A 16,896-nucleotide genomic window follows, 5' to 3' on the forward strand; every position below is an offset into this window, starting at 1 on the left:
ACGCCATGCCTGTCACGGATCCGGAACCAGACACACGGACAGATCACAAGAGGAAAAAATTGCAATACCGGTCCTTAGAGTGGCCGGGCTATGCAAAAGGAGAGAGGTCAGTGTACAAGCCAAAGTCAAAGGAGTATAGAGATATGGAACAACGATAGGATAAGCCGAGGTCAAGGATCAGAGAAGACAGAGTAAATGAGAGACAGAGCCAACATTTGTTTACCAATAATCAGACAGAGTAAATGGGCTATCAGAAGACCACAACAGAGCAACAAGGCACGGAGGAGGTAAGTTTAAATATTCTTAGGCTTCTGATTGGATAGTTTCCACTTAGAATTAATTACAACACGTGGAAGGCATTTGACCCTTCCAGTTTGAGCCCTGTCATCATCACAATGCACGTGTCAGGTGACTGACTTGGGTGCATATTTAAGCACACTGCACGCAAGTGTGCAGCGTCATGAGGAATGCCGGCAGGAGCCGTGGTAACGAGACCCTCCTAGAGTGACGAGCGGGCAGGAGGCCTGACGGGACGAGCGCCGGCGGGACCTGCGGCAAGGGAAGCCACCGTGAGCCGCGAGCAGGCAGAGGATCTGACAATGCCATGCTCTAATAGCCCTACACTCTAATGTATTAAAACAGTGAACCACAGCAATACAGCCACACTGTGCTGTATAATTATTTACTCCAAATATGACACATTAAAGTGTCACTGTCCGACTGGAGGAGTTATTTCTCTCTCAGTATTACAGGGGACACATGGCTAACAATGAAATGGAGCCAAAATTAGGCCCATTGGTTTTCAAAACCAAAATTGGGACTCCAGACCCCCCTTTAGCAACACCCCTGCTGATGAAGCAATATATTCTGGGAGTGTAGGCTGAGCCAGTAAAAACAACAAATGGACTATGGCCTTCCAAAGCTAACACAGGCACTTCAAATGGTATGTCTGTGTAGTCCAATCAGCATCCTAACATTGCCTAGTGCCCTCTGTAGTTTAGGCAGCCTCATATGCTTGAGATAAAGTCACGGGAACAGTTTTAGAGGGTGTAAAGCTCAGTGCTGTCCCAGGTCCTCCACTATCTGTGTGTGAGGCTGGACAGGAAGCGGAAGGGATCACTTCACATCTACCCACTAACATCCTCGCACACAGGAAGTGCCTTGCAGGAGGAGCAGGGACAGCACTGAGTGATGCACACTGTATATCATAGGGCAGAATTGAGTGGTGCATACTGTATACCAGCATCTGCAGGTATACTTTCAATCATAGGATGCTGACTGCACTAAAGAGGACATAGGAGGGTGAGCACTTTGCAAATAACCCTTCTAACTCCACATACCTGTACTTTAATAGACAGACAGACAGACAGACAGATGTATCTATACATGACAAAATTGATAATGGTAAGGTAGAAATATGAATTCTGCACAACCAGATCAGCTTAAGATGTGCTGGGACTAGCCCTGGCTTTTGCCAAACCACTGCCAAGTGGTTTACTTTTATATAGAACAAAATAATGCCAAAAAAGTGCTTCTCTCCTTATAACAGTTAGTGTGTTGATCATACAAAACACTCTACCAGGTAAAATTCTACAAAATGACTTTTTACTGTTTACTTACTGGGAATGAATGATCGTGACAGTCGCATAAATGTAAACATATTCAGTACTTTGTGTCTATTTGCAGTGTTCATGTTGCAGTTATGTCATTCTTTTTTTTTTAAATTCTTTTTTTTTTTGCATTGACAGACAGTACAGCTCGCAAACAGTATTGGTGCTTGTGCAAAAGCCTAGCTTCAAGATGTACATTGTTATTTCAGTGATACAGAAAAAAGACATTCATTCGCTGTTCGGACGCTACTTTTTGCGTTGTTTTCTGAAGCCGTCATCCATCAATGTTTTTCCAATTTTTGTAAACATAATAAACATCAAAACCTGGAAACACCATAAGTGGTGTTTTCCTTAAAATAACACAAAAGTTTTAGGGGGCCTGACTGTCATGGAGGGAAGACGTGCCTAACTGAAGCTCCACGCAAACCCTTGTAAAAACGGCTAAAATGGCACCTCTAAACCATAACAAACAGCCACACACGACCCCAAGCGACATAACAGCCCTCTACCCTAATGGTGAACCGGTGATGCGGCCCATGAAGGGACAGCAGACAGCAGACTATAACCGCAAGGGCATGCGGCCTGGTGCGCACCGGGCAGGAGAAGCGGCCGATCCCCCAGCCTGGAGCCACATGGAAACCAACTGCCACAAGCGGATACCCCGCAACCCCCCCCCCTCTGGACCGGCGGGGGTGATCCCGGTCCACCCCTGGGGGTCCCCCTTCACACGGCAAAAATAACTGGGGAGCTGGCTGGAGAGCCGAGGGGCCCACCTAAGATGGCGGAGACCATGCGGCCACCAGTCAACCAAGAGACATTAAGACATCCCACGTCCAACATTGATAAAATCTTCCAAGATTTCTGGATCAAGCTAGAGCTCAGATTACAACAAGGGGCTACACGTCCACTCATCTTAAACTGTCCACCCAAACAGCAACCACCTAACCCACAGCAACAGCCTGCAGCCCGGACAGGGCCTCACACTATACAGAGGTGGCGGAGGAACAAGCCTGCACCTCGCCCGCGTAGGGCAGTGAAGCGACAGAAACCAAGCACTGGCTCACCCCGTCCACTCATCATCCGGAAGGCGACCCTGCCTGGGCTCAGCGGCATTACTAACCGATCCCAGCGACACCCGCTCACACAGCTACACCAGTGCTCTCACCACACCACAGCGGAGTCCCACGAGAATCCACAACGAGGCTCTGCACAGCCCCAGTGCGGCATCGGGTGAACCGCCGGGGACCCATCGACACCACGGTCCAGGAGCAGGGGGACCTGACACGGCTCACAACGCCACATCATGATTTTGGGAACACGATCCCCCCTACACCAACTTACCTGGAGAGGGACTCACATCTGGGAAACCCCAGGGGACTTTCGTATGTTTAAACGGGTATAGCGATACATCTTTTGGACACTACAAGCTAAGGGGTATACTCACCTAACATGTTCTGGTTCAGGATCATATAGTCACACCATTCGAGAGACCTGTTTTAAGCTGTTTAATAAGCACACTGTATACCCCTCTTGAAACTACAATATCACATACCTTATAACTTTAAATGTTATTAATAATCTTATAAGTTTACCTAGCCTAGCTTTCATGTAGAAAAGTTAATTTGTTTAGCGGGCAATTTGTTTAGCGTGTAATTTAAGTAAGAAATGCAAACTGTACCAATATCACAGATGAAAAGAAAAGACCTGAATACTATAATATGTTCTGACAAAACTCAGTTTCAGCCGACCTGAATGTGCACAGTACTTTATGCCATGTTATGTTCTGCTATTGAAAGGCTTCCTGCAGCTACTGTGGCGTAGCAAGCCAGATTGTTCAATTCATGCACAAACAAAAATAAAGAATTAAAAAAAAAAAAAAAAAAATAACACAAAAGTTTTAAACTTGGTATCATAACCTGTTATTCTATTCGTCTTGTAGTTATTATTTTCCTTCCCCTTCCCTCCCCTCCCCCCCCTCCCACCCCCCAATCGTGAGCACCTGAGTGGAGCGTTGCTTTTCTTGCGTGAGCCATGTGTGTGCTGACTGTTCGTTGTTTAATCTTGTACCCTTTGCCCTATTCAAAGTTGGGCCCTTGTGCCTTCTACCGTGCCGCTCTCCTATCTTACATCTACCCATTTTCACGGCTGTATGTCCTCCTTTTGTAGAGCGTGATAGAGGTCTATTATTTTGCGCTTGTTGGCCCTCCTGATCCTAGATTGTCGTATGGCTTGCGTGTTGTACGCTCCCTACTGTGCCACTTTTGTTCGACCCTCCCTCCCCCCCGATCCCCCCCCTTTTTTTTGTGTTTATAGTATCCTTCCTTTATGAGTGAAAGACAGAGAGAGAGGAGGGATAGGTTATTTTAGGGTATCAGGGAGGGGTGGGGAGGCATCGTGCCCAAAGGGGGGGGGACTCGCTGGGCGCGCCCGTTGCATGTGTGTGTGGCAGTTAGTGCCTCCTAGGTTCTCCTAGGCTCTCTTGTCTCATGGTGTGTGCGCCATTCTTTCTAGGTATTCCTCCCACGGTTGCCACACCTTTGAGAAGGTGCCCATGGTGTTCCGTACCTGCGCTGTCAGTTTGTCCATGAGAAAATTGTCCTTTATTTTGTGTATGACTTTACTCATAGGAGGGGTGTCTGGGCTGAGCCATTGTTGGGTCAGTGCTCTTCTGGCTGCTAAAGTCAGTTTGTTAACCAGTTTCTGTTCCTTTGTCGTGAGGTCGTCTTGTGGTTTGGCTAGTAAGAATGTCCATGGGTCCCTGCTTATTGGTTTCTCCAGGACTGCTGTCATTAATGTCTCTATTTCTGACCAGAATCTCTCTACTTTGGGACACGTCCACCACATGTGGATATATGATCCTCTCTCACCGCAGCCCCTCCAGCATGTATCTGTAGTGGTTTTCCCCATTCTATATAGTTTGGCCGGGGTGGCGTACCACCTCAGGAGAGTTTTATATGCCTGTTCCTGAAGTGTTACGCATATGGAGACTTTGGCTGCCGCCTCCCATATATCCCTCCAGTCCTCCCCTTCCAATGTTTGTTGATCTTTCTCTCATTGGGTGATATAGGTGAGGGGTTCTGCGTTCCGCTCCGGAGCACTGAGTTGTGCGTAGAGCCCGGTAATCAGACCCTTACGTGTGGTTTCTGTCATGCATAAACTTTCAAAACTAGTCATTGGGGCCTTAGCTGCCTCTTTTACCCTAGGATGATTAGCGAAGTCCCGTAGTTGTATATATCTAAAAAAGTCTCTAGTCTGTAGTGGCGCTGCCTGCTTTAGTTAGTCAAAGGTTTTGAATGTGTCTCCGTCGTATAGGTGATAGTATCTCTGCAGGCCTGTGTATTCTAGTCCTTTGAAGTCCATCGCCCGCATGCCCGGCGTGAATGCCCTATTTCTCAGATATGGGGTGAGAGGTGAGGGTAGTTTGGTTAGAGCGTATTTTTGAGCAAAGGCGTCCCATATTTTAATGGAGTTGAGTATAGCTGGGCAGTCTGTGAGTAAGGGTGGTCTGTCTGTTTTTGGTACCCAGATCCAATACTTGATCCCTTCCCATCACTAGGGATTCCAGGTCTGCACATCTACGTCTATCTGGGGGTGAGTGCCACTCTATTATTTTAGCCAGCTGTGCTGACTAGTGATGTCGCGAACATAAAATTTTCCGTTCGCGAACGGCGAACACGAACTTCCGCAAATGTTCGCGAACGGGCGAACCACCCATAGACTTCAATAGGCAGGCAAATTTTAAAACCCACAGGGACTCTTTCTGACCACAATAGGGATGGAAAAGTTGTTTCAAGGGGACTAACACCTGGACTGTGGCATCCGGAGGAGGATCCATGTCAAAACTCCAATGGAAAATTACATGTTGATGCAGAGTCTGGTTTTAATCCATAAAGGGCATAAATCACCTAACATTCCTAAATTGTTTGGAATGACGTGCTTTAAAACATCAGGTATGATGTTGTATCGATCAGGTAGTGTAAGGGTTACGCCCGCTTCACAGTGACAGACCAAACTCCCCGTTTAACGCACCGTAAACAACCGCAAACAGTCCATTTGCACAACCGCAAACTCCCCATTTGCACAAGGTTGGATACCAAGCTAGCCATGTCCCGTTCCTTGTCCTCACTGATGTAATTGAAGGTCTCTTCCTCCACCCAGCCACGTACAACACCAAGGTTCCCCAAAAGTTGACAACAAGCCCCCTGTATTTATTTTTTTAAATGTACACTACTGTTACACCAGATATGAGTTGCACTGGTGTGACACTGTGCCCTGGCAGGCCCTGAAACGCACACGTGTGAAGGAAACTGACTGCTATAATTTCACAGTCAAATTTCTAGTTTTTTTTTTTAATGTACACTACTGTTACACCAGATATGAGTTGCACTGGTGTGACACTGTGCCCTGGCAGGCCCTGAAACATACACGTGTGAAGAAAACTAACTGCTATTAGATAGTCAAAAAAGTTTTTTTTTTTTTTTTTAAATGCAAGCTATTGTGACACCAGATATGAGTGGTGGCACTGGGCAAGTGGGCACAGTATACGCTGTGAGCCTGACACACACGCTGGCAGGCAGGCAACTGCAATTAGATTACACAGAAAAAAAAAAGCAGACTGATGTTCTAGCCCTAAAAAGGGATTTTTGGGGTGCTGTCCTTACAGCAGAGATCAGATGAGTCCTTCAGGACTGTAGTGTACACTGAATACACTAGCCTAGCTATCGATTTCCCTATTAAATCAGCAGCAGCTACACTGTCCCTCCTCTCACTAAGAATGCAGCTTCCGGGGTGCGGGGGCCTAGCTGTCATGGAGGAAAGACGCACTTCGTGTGAGCTCCCTCAATATCTCACTTTAAGCACCTACCAACAAGCGAATTTCACCCCAGAAGGGGATGACCCAGCAATGTTGCTCCTACCTGACCGACCCGACATGCTTAATAGGCTGTCTGGAGCTAATGGACGCACAGAGCACAGCCGCCCAGGCTTACATACTCATCTGCGACTCTCCCAATATGGCGGCAGCCGCGTGTCCTCCTGGTACCAGCAAAGCATGGCAGGATATTGAGTCTAAGCTGGACAGACTCTTTAATCAATTTTGGAAGCAAATAACAAGCAGGAAGCCCCAACAAGCTCCACCACAGCCCCAACAAGCTCCACCACAGCTAAGCGAAGCAGTCCCCATTAAAATCCACCAACGCAAAAGGCGTCGAAGACGGGACCGGAGGCACAAACAGAAATGCAGAGCCTGCCCCACGTCAAGCACTCGCCTCCACCTTAAGCCACCACAATCCCGCACCGGACGTGAAGCACCACCGGGACAGATCCGACCACGGGGCAGGTGTACAGCCTTTGAGTACCCCTGCGAGGCTCTAAACTTGTGTCTAACTTTACGTGGGTGTCTGCGACATGGGGTGTGATGCTCACCGGCTCCTGTGAGCCTGCCTGCTGATATATATATGCATGTCCTGCGGAAGGGGGTGTGTGACCCTCTGCCTGTCCCGTGGTGTTCCCTTCATATCTTAGGTATCTGATCTTCCCTATCTCTCTAGGTCCCTTTTTGATTACCTGTCTCCCATCCATGTGTGCCCCTTTATGTGGAAGTGCTAGTTGTACAGTTGTGTCCACTTGAACCTTGCCCCGGTGGGGGGGGTGGATGTGGGTGTGTAAGTGCTTTCCCTCCCTCGCCTGTCACCCCCCCCCCCCCCCCGCTTCTAGAGCCCTTGCCCAGTTTCGGAAGCATCCCCATGCGGAAAAATGTAATATGGTGCGGCTATAGGACAATGGCCATAAACTCTGATTGATTTGTACGCCTTAGATACTAAAACTCAGATAGGTGGAACTAGTAATCGTGTCTAGTGTTGAGCGGGCTCCCTTGATCAACATTTTCATTCCTTCTGTGGGGTATAACCTGCGCTAATAATAATAATAAGCTGGCCAACCCTGCTTGTCTAGTTTAAACTTGCTTAAGTAGGGCTAGAAACCGGCATTGTACACTTAAATGATAAAGGCGTCACTTAATAGGCAGTGTTACATTATGTGCGATTAGTGAGGTTTCTAGTCTTAGGCTACGCCAACATATAGGTAATAGTGTGGGGTCATTCTGAGCTGCCTGGCGTGAAAATAATACGTCCCTCTAGGCGCATGACCTGGGTGCCAACTGGTACAGTAGAAGAGAGGGCTTACAGTGTGTGATTATTCTCGTATACGTCTGGTTTGAGGGGAGCAAGAGAATAACCTGTGGGAGAAGGACCTTAAAACAGTCAGGTCATGTCCGCCTAGTGCGTCTACAAAGATAGAGAGCCTTTTACATTTGAGACTATGACCGGTGGTTTGGTTTGGCCTATGCCTTTTACCCTTTAGTCAGATACCTCCCAGAGTATATGTAGGATAGCTTGTTGTTAACCACAAGAGGGTTGCTAATTAGAGCTTCCCTCTTAGAGATAGTTCCTGTTACTTTTTTTTAATTTGTAAAAATTTCTTTTTTTTTGTGTGAGGTTAACCCCTTTATGGTGTGGCTATCCTCGTGCCCTTCTCCATTTGTGTGATCTTCCCCTCCCTCCCCCGCCCCCCACCTTTCGTCAGACCCCACATCCCCTCTGTCCCCTACAACATTTCAGTTTTAACTATAACCACAGTGTCCCTTCTCTGTGATGCCTTGTATATATCAACTTGCGTGTTACAGTGTTCATTTTGCACGTCCCTCTGGTGCGGGTCGCCGTCCTTGTTGCCTATGCCGGTCTTGCGCAGTTATGTCATTCTTGTTAATCCCAACACTGTGATCAATTAAGCAATATTATCCTCTTTCAGTTTAGATTTTTTTTTTTTATAGCAGTATTTATCTTTTCATCGGGTATGAATGAGCACAAGTCAAACAGCAAAATAAGGGTTATATTTACTTATTTATATTATTAACTACTTTATTGTTATTTTATTTTAATTGAAAAAAGACATTAATAAAAAAACCTGTTAAAAAACCCTGTTTAACCCTTGTTAAAAAAAAAAAAAAAAAAAAAAAGGGATTTTGATTTTTGGTGTATAATCAAACATGTGTCAAGCAGAAACAACAAGGCTATCCTTTCTGGGGTGATTTTTTCACACAATAATACAAAGTACCTTTTTAAAAGTCATTATAGAAAGAAGAATAAAAAACACCAGTATAGAACGCATGTTCTTGCACTGTATTCACTATATAAAGTTATCCGCAGGTTATAACTAAATAGACTGGAGGCCACCGGGTCTTAGAAGGTCCACTCTGGCAAGTAGCGAAAAAAGTAAAGGCCACTAGGAGTTTGGTTGAGGTAATTAGCAACATAGATACTATATAGTATAACTTATTGTAACAAACCACCTCTTTTACAGGTAGGGTTGTCACAGATCTTGCAGTAACCACCGCCTTCTAGGGTATATAAAGTCCAGGACACAGTCAGCTCGGTTTTCCTTTTTTTATTCAATAAGAAAACAGGTGCTTCAAATAATAACAAAACAAACAAAATCCTTGCTCTTACTAGAGCTCTTACTAGACAGGAAATTGCTATTTGCAATTGGGTGGCTTTCCCACTTACCAATTTTCCAAACAAAAGAAATGTCTTTGCAACAAACACAGTTGTCATTCACTCTCCTAGCTGTCTTTTCCTCCCTCACTCTGCAGCAGGCTGCCCTCTTCATTTAAAGGCCTGTCCACTAATTGACTAGCTACAGGTGAGTGTCAATTTAGTTAACTCTTAAGTCTGATCTAAATTGTGGTTTGTTACACAGCAACTAATGCTGTTGGAGCATTGGCCCACCCTACTCTCCAAATACTCCGCCCCAGGGACCCATACCATGTTTTGCAGAACCTCAGCAATGTAGATTGCAAACACTAACATCTCCCTGGGGCATTTAACTGAAAATTCTCAGGTTGCAGTTTAGCAAATCCGGCCTGATGTATCTTCCATCAACCACAATGCCACTTTCACGCTCACATTATATTATAACTCAGAGTATGAAATATATATTAGCACAGATAAATAAAATGTTTGTCACCTACTATAAGTGCAACAAAACTAGATCAAAATGGTCATGATTTTTTTTTTTTAAATGGCTTATGGATTTTTAAAAAAGATCTGATGGCATTACTAGCAACTCACTTTTTTAAGATAACAATGGAATCTATGTATTTTAATTTCTGAATTAGAGCATAATACCACACACATTAGGTATAGTTGAATAATCCATTTGTAAAATACAAGGATTGGCCAAGTACTATAGCAACTTACATCAACATCTGTTTTTCTTTCTGTTGCTGATCTCAAAATATAAAAAAATCAATTCTACATCATCTCCTTAACGCAGCAAAGTCTCTTATACCTGCCCTCTGGAAAACTACCAATACGCCAACAAAGGAACAATGGCTCAGCAAGATTGAAGAGATTATGGCGGCCAATTCATTAATGGCTTCTATCTCGGGCAAGAGCTCAAAACACACAGAACTCTGGAACCCTTGGATTGAGTACGTTGCTAAGCAAGGAGGGGGGATCACCAGTAGCTTGGAGTTAGTCGCTGTGTGTCGGGGACAGAGTAGTGTGGTTTCTACTTTGTCTGTAACACATTTCATCCTTAATTATTCATCTCAACTTTATCTATTAAACTTTATACATTCACTAAGTGACACACTTTACAGTATTTCACTGTAATTCCACTGGGTACGCGGGTTCTACTTGCTTTCTGGCTCAACCTCTAGTTAATACCTAATGCTATACAAAATTTGCTGTTTGCCATTAATACACAAGGAGGAGAGATTTGGGGGGAATTTACATTTTAAAAATGTAAAAAACAAAATTCAGCAGTATGTTGTGACTGTTTTCAGCCACTACATTTTGAGAGTAGGGCAGATACATGGAGGTCTCTAAACAATAAAAGAATTTGAATAATCCAAGAATCGGTAGTGAATATTACTACCACTGCCACTTAGCAATGTATGTCAGTTGCAAGTATTGTTTCTTAAGACCTCGTGCTTTCGCAGTTTAGCTCTGATGGTTGTAGACGACAGATCACAATTGCTAGATTGTTACATGCTTTTCCAGGTTTGATATACTGCAACTGTCATTATATAAAATTACAGAAGGGGCTACTTGAAGTAAGCTTAGAAACATGCATGCTTGGGCTTTGGTTTATTGTCTTTCAATGTCGATGTAATTGATTGCCATTTGAAAATAAAGATTGTCAAACAAAACAAACAAAACGTCTGTATTGCTTTGAGTGACATCAGAACCTTTCCTCCCTCTCCCTCATGGTCCGTTAGAATTAAGTAATAAAGATTTGGTTTTTGAAACGTATTTTACTGTACGGTAGGAGAAGGTGTCATTTTCAGCCCATTTTTTGAGATACGTAGATTCAGAGTCCTTGCGTAAAAGTCCCCACCTATCCAAAGTCACAGAGTATAGAAAAGGTAAGTGGGTTTTATGGATTACATTTTATGTTGTAATGTTTTGGAGTTCACAATGAAAAAAAATATGAGCATACAGAGTTTTGGTATGTAATGGGATTACATGTATTGCACAGCAGCACTGACATTAGCTGCATCAAAACATGAGTTTATTTGGATGTAATTGGTATGAATAAAGTTTGCAATAAGCAAATGCAGTGTCCTTTGTAAAATGACCTCACTTATTTATTTTCTCCATGACAGATTCATTGGGCAGAAAACATTTCAATCTCAATAGATTTCCCTTTACATAAACAATACAAAGCTTTTTAAGGACAGCTCAAGCAACAGTCAATGTGCAGAAACTCTGCTGACCCTGAAGATACAATTAAGTCGGCCCACTTCATATAAATGAAGGTTCACAATTATCTCTCAACTTGACTTCAGGCAAGTTCTTCAAATGATTCATGGTTAAGAGTACAGAACATTAAGCAAGGTATTTTTTATCCACCCTGTCTTACTTTGACTTCATCACAACTACCGTTCCTTGCTTGGCTGGTTGGATATTAATAGACCATTGTACTATCAATATTCAAGACCTGTTTTCCAGCCAAACAAAAGATCTGCAGGATCCAAAAAGAAATCTTTTTTTTTGGTGGATGTTGCCTGAATAATTTTTAAAGGGTTAGTTTAAGGTAAAGTTTGACAATATTTTTTAATGCATTATATAATTTTTTTTTTTTTTTTAAATTGCAATACGTTAAAATAAATTAGTTTTTAGCCTTCTGAAGTGGTCCATGGTGCACTGCTTAATGTGTCTGCATACACCAGCAAGCATATCTCTCACACAACAGGGTAAAATGGACCTCTTTCTGGTCTGTTGAACCTGAGCTTATCCCACAAACCATTGCCCAGCAGAGCCTGGGCAGCAATGTATCAGCTGACCACTTCATATACAAACACAAAGATAAAGCACTGCGCTTACAGCAGCAGTAGCTTAGTATCCAACAGCTCAAAATAGATAGTAAAAACAAAGAGAACGTTACCTGCGCTCTGTCCTAAATCCCTATGTACATTTAAACAAAATGAAGGCTTTCAGTTTATTCCAGTGGCCATTTGAATATAAGCTCACCTGCCACGTCAAGGTAAGCCCCAAAAGGTGAGTCCTACACTAGCCATTAGATATGCTGATATCAGCCAAGAATCTCCAGTGAGACAGGATCAGCAAATCTAATGGCTAGTGTAGAGCTGACCACTTCACCCTATCACAGAGCCCATTGCTGGTATGAATTGGTACAGCCAGGGCCGGCCTTAGGGGTGTGCGAGCTGTGCGACCGCACAGGGCGCCATGGAGCAGGGGGCGCCATGTGGCCGACACAGCTCGCACATGGCCGGGTGAGTGCAGGGGGAGCTGAAGCAAGTCCTTGGTTGGAGAGTTCATAATTTCCCACTGGGGACTATGAAAGTAAAGGGGTGGGGCTTACCGGATGGCGGGGCGGAGCTTACCGCATGGAGGAGGCGGGGCTAAAAAGCAGCCGGGGCGAAGCTTGCAGCTAACTGAAGCTCCAAGTACTTGCTGCAGAGAAAATAATCCCTGCTTCCACTCCTCCCTTCCAGGTAACTGTGTGTGTGAGTGTAGTGTGTGTGTGTGTGAAGCTGTACTCTGTGTGTGACTGTAACAGTGTCTGTGTGTATGTGTGTGTGTGTGAGACTGTACTCTGTGTGTGACTGTCTGTAGCAGTGTCTGACTGTCTGCCTGTGTGTGTGTGTGTGTGTATGTGTGTGTGTGTGAGAGAGAGAGACTGTACTCTGTGTGTGACTGACTGTCTGTTTGTGAGACTGTACTCTGTGTGTGACTGACTGTCTGTATGTGAGACTGTACTCTGTGTGTGAGTGTCTGTAACAGTGTCTGCCTGTGTGTGTGTGTGTGTGTGAGAGAGAGAGAGACTGTACTCTGTGTGTGACTGTCTGCCTGTGTGTGTGTGTGTGTGACTGTCTGCAGCAGTGTCTGACTGTCTGTGTGTGTGTGAGAGACTGTACTCTGTGTTACTGTACTCTGTGTGTGAGTGTCTGCCTGTGTGTGAGAGACTGTACTCTGTGTGTGACTGACTGACTGTGTGTGAGACTGTACTCTGTGTGTGAGTGTCTGTAACAGTGTCTGACTGTCTGTGTGTGTGTGTGTGTGTGTGTGTGTGAGACTGTACTCTGTGTGTGACTGTCTGCCTGTGTGTGTGAGACTGTACTCTTTGTGTGACTGTCTGTAGCAGTGTCTGACTGTCTGCCTGTGTGTGTGTGAGACTGTACTCTGTGTATGACTGTCTGTGTGTGTGAGACTGTACCTGATTGTAACTGTGCCTGACTGTCTGCCTTTTTGTGTGACTGTAACCAGGGCTGGCCTTTGGGGTGTGTGTGCTGTGCGGCCGCACAGGGCGCCAGGTGGCCAACACAGCTCGCAGTCAGTCACTGACAAACCGGCCCAAATTAGAATGCAGGAGGAGCGTGGAGAAGCGTGGGGGCCCGCCGTCGGAAGGATCCGCTCAGTGGGTGTCAGGGCGGCAGGTGCTCTTCAGTCGCAACGTCAGGCAGAGTAGGAAAAAATCACAGCTGGATCCAGGGAGCAGCAGCCTCTAATGTAAGTGCTTGTCCTTTTTGTTTTATATATATATATATATATATATCTATATAGATATAGATATAAAACGATTGCGTTTAATTGAAGTGCGCAGGTGGCTAGTAATAAAGGGGGCAGGTGGCTAGTGATAAAGGGGGCAGGGGGCTAGTGATGAAGGGGGGCAGGGAGCTAGTGATATAAGGGGGAAGGGGGCTGGTGATATAAGGGTGGAGGGGGCTGGTGATAGAGGGTGCAGGCGACCGATTGTGAATGTGCCTGAAATTGTCTAGAGGGTGTCAAACAAAGATGGCGTGGGGGGGGGGGGGGGGCAAAATTAGCTCGCACAGGGCGCCTGAACACCTAAGGCCGGCCCTGGGTACAGCTAGCAGGAAGTATGTCATTTCTGCCTTAGCCATAACTCCAGCAGGGACTGGGCTGTTGGTTGCTAGGACCCTGATTTTAAGTTACATTTTTGAAAATGGTTTGACACCAAATGGAGGGATAGTGCCAGGGGAATGAGATTGCGTGGTTATAGTACAGTGTCCTTTTAATGGAAATTTATTAAAAGAATCTTTAAACACAGTTTTAAGCAAAATTCTGGTGAGACTATGATTTGTTAACAGCAGAACAGAATTTTTTTCTGTTAGGATGAAGGGTAGGAACGGATGCAAATCTGAGACTGCCCCTAGTGTTATCTCACAATAATGTATTATTTGTTAAAAAAAAATAAAAAAAATTCAATGCTGGTAAAAATAAATGTTAAAGAAAGCATATTTGTTAGATTGTGTATGATTTAAAACATTGCTTGCATTTAAAGGCACAGCACACATTTCTTATATCTTAAAGGCACAGTACACATTTATATACCCGCAATCTCTATACTTGTACCGTTTACCATACTCAGCCAACATCATAGGTTAGCTCCTGGTTTCTGCATACTGTAGCAGAGTGTTCCATTTATGTATAGGTTTTAGTGAATCCCTATTTTTCCAGTTTTTGAGCGACCTACTGCTAGTCGGACTCCCTCTCCCCTGGGCATTACATTAGGTATACCAGCACTGTTTATTTACATTGCTTGCATTTGAGTTGAAACGTGCATCGAACACACAATTCCTTGGCCAGATAAGGCACTATAACCACTGAAATGAGATTGCATATTTATAGTACTTACAGTGTCCCTTTAATGGAAATTTAAAAGATATATATTACATTGTTCCTTTAACCTTTACAATGCTAGAAGATTTAAAAAGATATAGCAGATTTTTTTTTTTGCTCTGTTTCCAAAGAACTGTCATCCATAAAAGTATAATACCATTGCCTGGAAGCTATAAACACAGTTTTAAGCAAAATTCTGGTGAGACTATGATTTGCTAACAGCAGCAAGGAATTTATTTCTATGTTAGGATGAAGAGAAGGAACAGATGCAAATCTGAGGCTGCCCCTAGTGTTATCTCACAATAATGTATTATTTGTTAAAGAAAATTGAATTTTCAATGTTTGTAAAAATACATGTTAAAGAAAGTGTATTTGTTAGATTGTGTATAATTTAAAACATTGCTTGCATGTGAGTTGAAACTGCCTAAACTAAGTGCTGTGCATCAAACACACAATTTCTGGGCCAGATAAGGACTGTAAAGTTCATGTGTGCATGAAGCTCTAAAGTCCTGCTGCTGCCTTAGCCTGCGAGGTGAGCCTCAGTATTAAAAGAAAAACAGGAGACCCCTAATGCACTTTAACTTGCTGAAGTGCTTAATGTGTGAAGAGTGTGTCCTCTTTTTTTCATTTCACAAAAAGTGCAGATTTCAATATAAATTGGAACGTTTATAAATGACCCTTGTCACACCTCCTGGCTGTCACAACAGGTAATGTTACTATCTGCTTTGGTTAGCTCAGTGTAACTAAACTCAAGAGGCAGCAATTGCCCAGAGCACCTGCCTTGCAATGACTTCTCATTGAGCTGCACTGGGAAGTCTGTGATTGGACAACCACAGAAAGTCTGGGCGGGGTTAGAAGGGGAGGACTAGCAAGGGCAACAGACATAAGATCTGCAGGTTTTGCAAGCTGTTTTTAGATATACCCCGTATAAAAACAATGCATAGTTAAATGCTTACATGTTTACATTGGGGTATATCTCCTAAACAGAGATTTATTATTACGGTATATATAAATTTTTTATTTGGGTAGTGGAGTGTCCATTTACGGTACACTGCCTGGCAGTCATTGGCAACTATATGTGAAACCAGTGGAGTTGTGTTTTCTTTGTCTCCCCAGTGGCAGACTTGTCAAGCTAGTGAATTGTATTGCTGTAGAGCCCTGGGAACTATGAATGTTATTGCCGTGGAACTTTGCAATACACCGCTCTTTGATATTGTTGTATCTTTACATATTTCACTGTGAAAGGTAAGAATCCTGAGCCATTGGTGGGTGTGCCAGAAAATGAAGGGATTTGGGGCAGGTCCAACTGATAGAGGAGCAAGCCTGCCCATATAGAGGGTATGGCAGCCTGGCATGGGCAGTCTACACTCAGTGCAATGGTAAAGGACTTTGTTTACTTTGAAAAAAAAACAAATGGCACTGAAACAAAACATAACAGCAGATAGTACAGACATGCACGATTTATGAAAACAAAATTGGCAATTTACAGAATAAGTTAGAAAAATGATGCAGAGGAATTGATATATACATTAAAACAATACATACCTTGAGGAACAGCATCAAAGTGAACAAACCCATCAAGAGATGCATGGTAGGTGTGCACGTTTTGCTTTTTATCAGCTATGATCCATGAATATGATCTCCGGACCATTTCTTTATAACGGGTGGTAACATCGAGGAAGCAGCATGCATTGTCACCTGAAATGAGAAATGAACTTATCACTAAAGACAAACAGCAGTGCAGGGCCGTCTTTAACGCGGGGCAAACGGGGCAGCTGCCCCGGGCCCTGTCCCTGCTGGGGCGCCCAAGACAGCTGCTCCGTTTGCCCTCTGCCTGCAAACTATGGGGGCCCATCGGGTGGCCCATGCACTTAGGGCCACCCGGTGGGCCTGTGTCAGCAGGGGCCCGGTCGGGCGCTGTGGCGCTTTAACAGCGCGACCGGGCCCTTGCTTTTCGGCAGCCGACTGGGAGGAAGTGACAGCTGCGCGTCACTTCCTCCCACAGAAACAGGAGCTGCGCGGGAGGAAGAAGCTGTTCTGGAGGGGGCCAGGCCAGAAGTGCTTAACTCCCAGCCACCCCAGCCAGCCCACTGGACCCCAGGGAAGCCACCCTCCAG

At 44.5% G+C, this 16,896-nt stretch overlaps 1 long non-coding RNA gene across 1 annotated transcript in view; it reads right to left on the minus strand.

Moving 5' to 3' along the window:
• Positions 1 to 16,896, minus strand: part of LOC134587360 (uncharacterized) — a 748,302-nt gene that overhangs the window by 424,433 nt on the left and 306,973 nt on the right. Inside the window, exon 4 of the long non-coding RNA XR_010086628.1 lies at positions 16,325 to 16,477. This is a non-coding gene — a long non-coding RNA (uncharacterized LOC134587360). The remainder of the gene's footprint in view (positions 1 to 16,324; positions 16,478 to 16,896) is intronic.

Source organism: Pelobates fuscus, chromosome 2 (genome assembly GCF_036172605.1).
Source record: "Pelobates fuscus isolate aPelFus1 chromosome 2, aPelFus1.pri, whole genome shotgun sequence".
Classification (NCBI taxonomy): domain Eukaryota; kingdom Metazoa; phylum Chordata; class Amphibia; order Anura; family Pelobatidae; genus Pelobates; species Pelobates fuscus.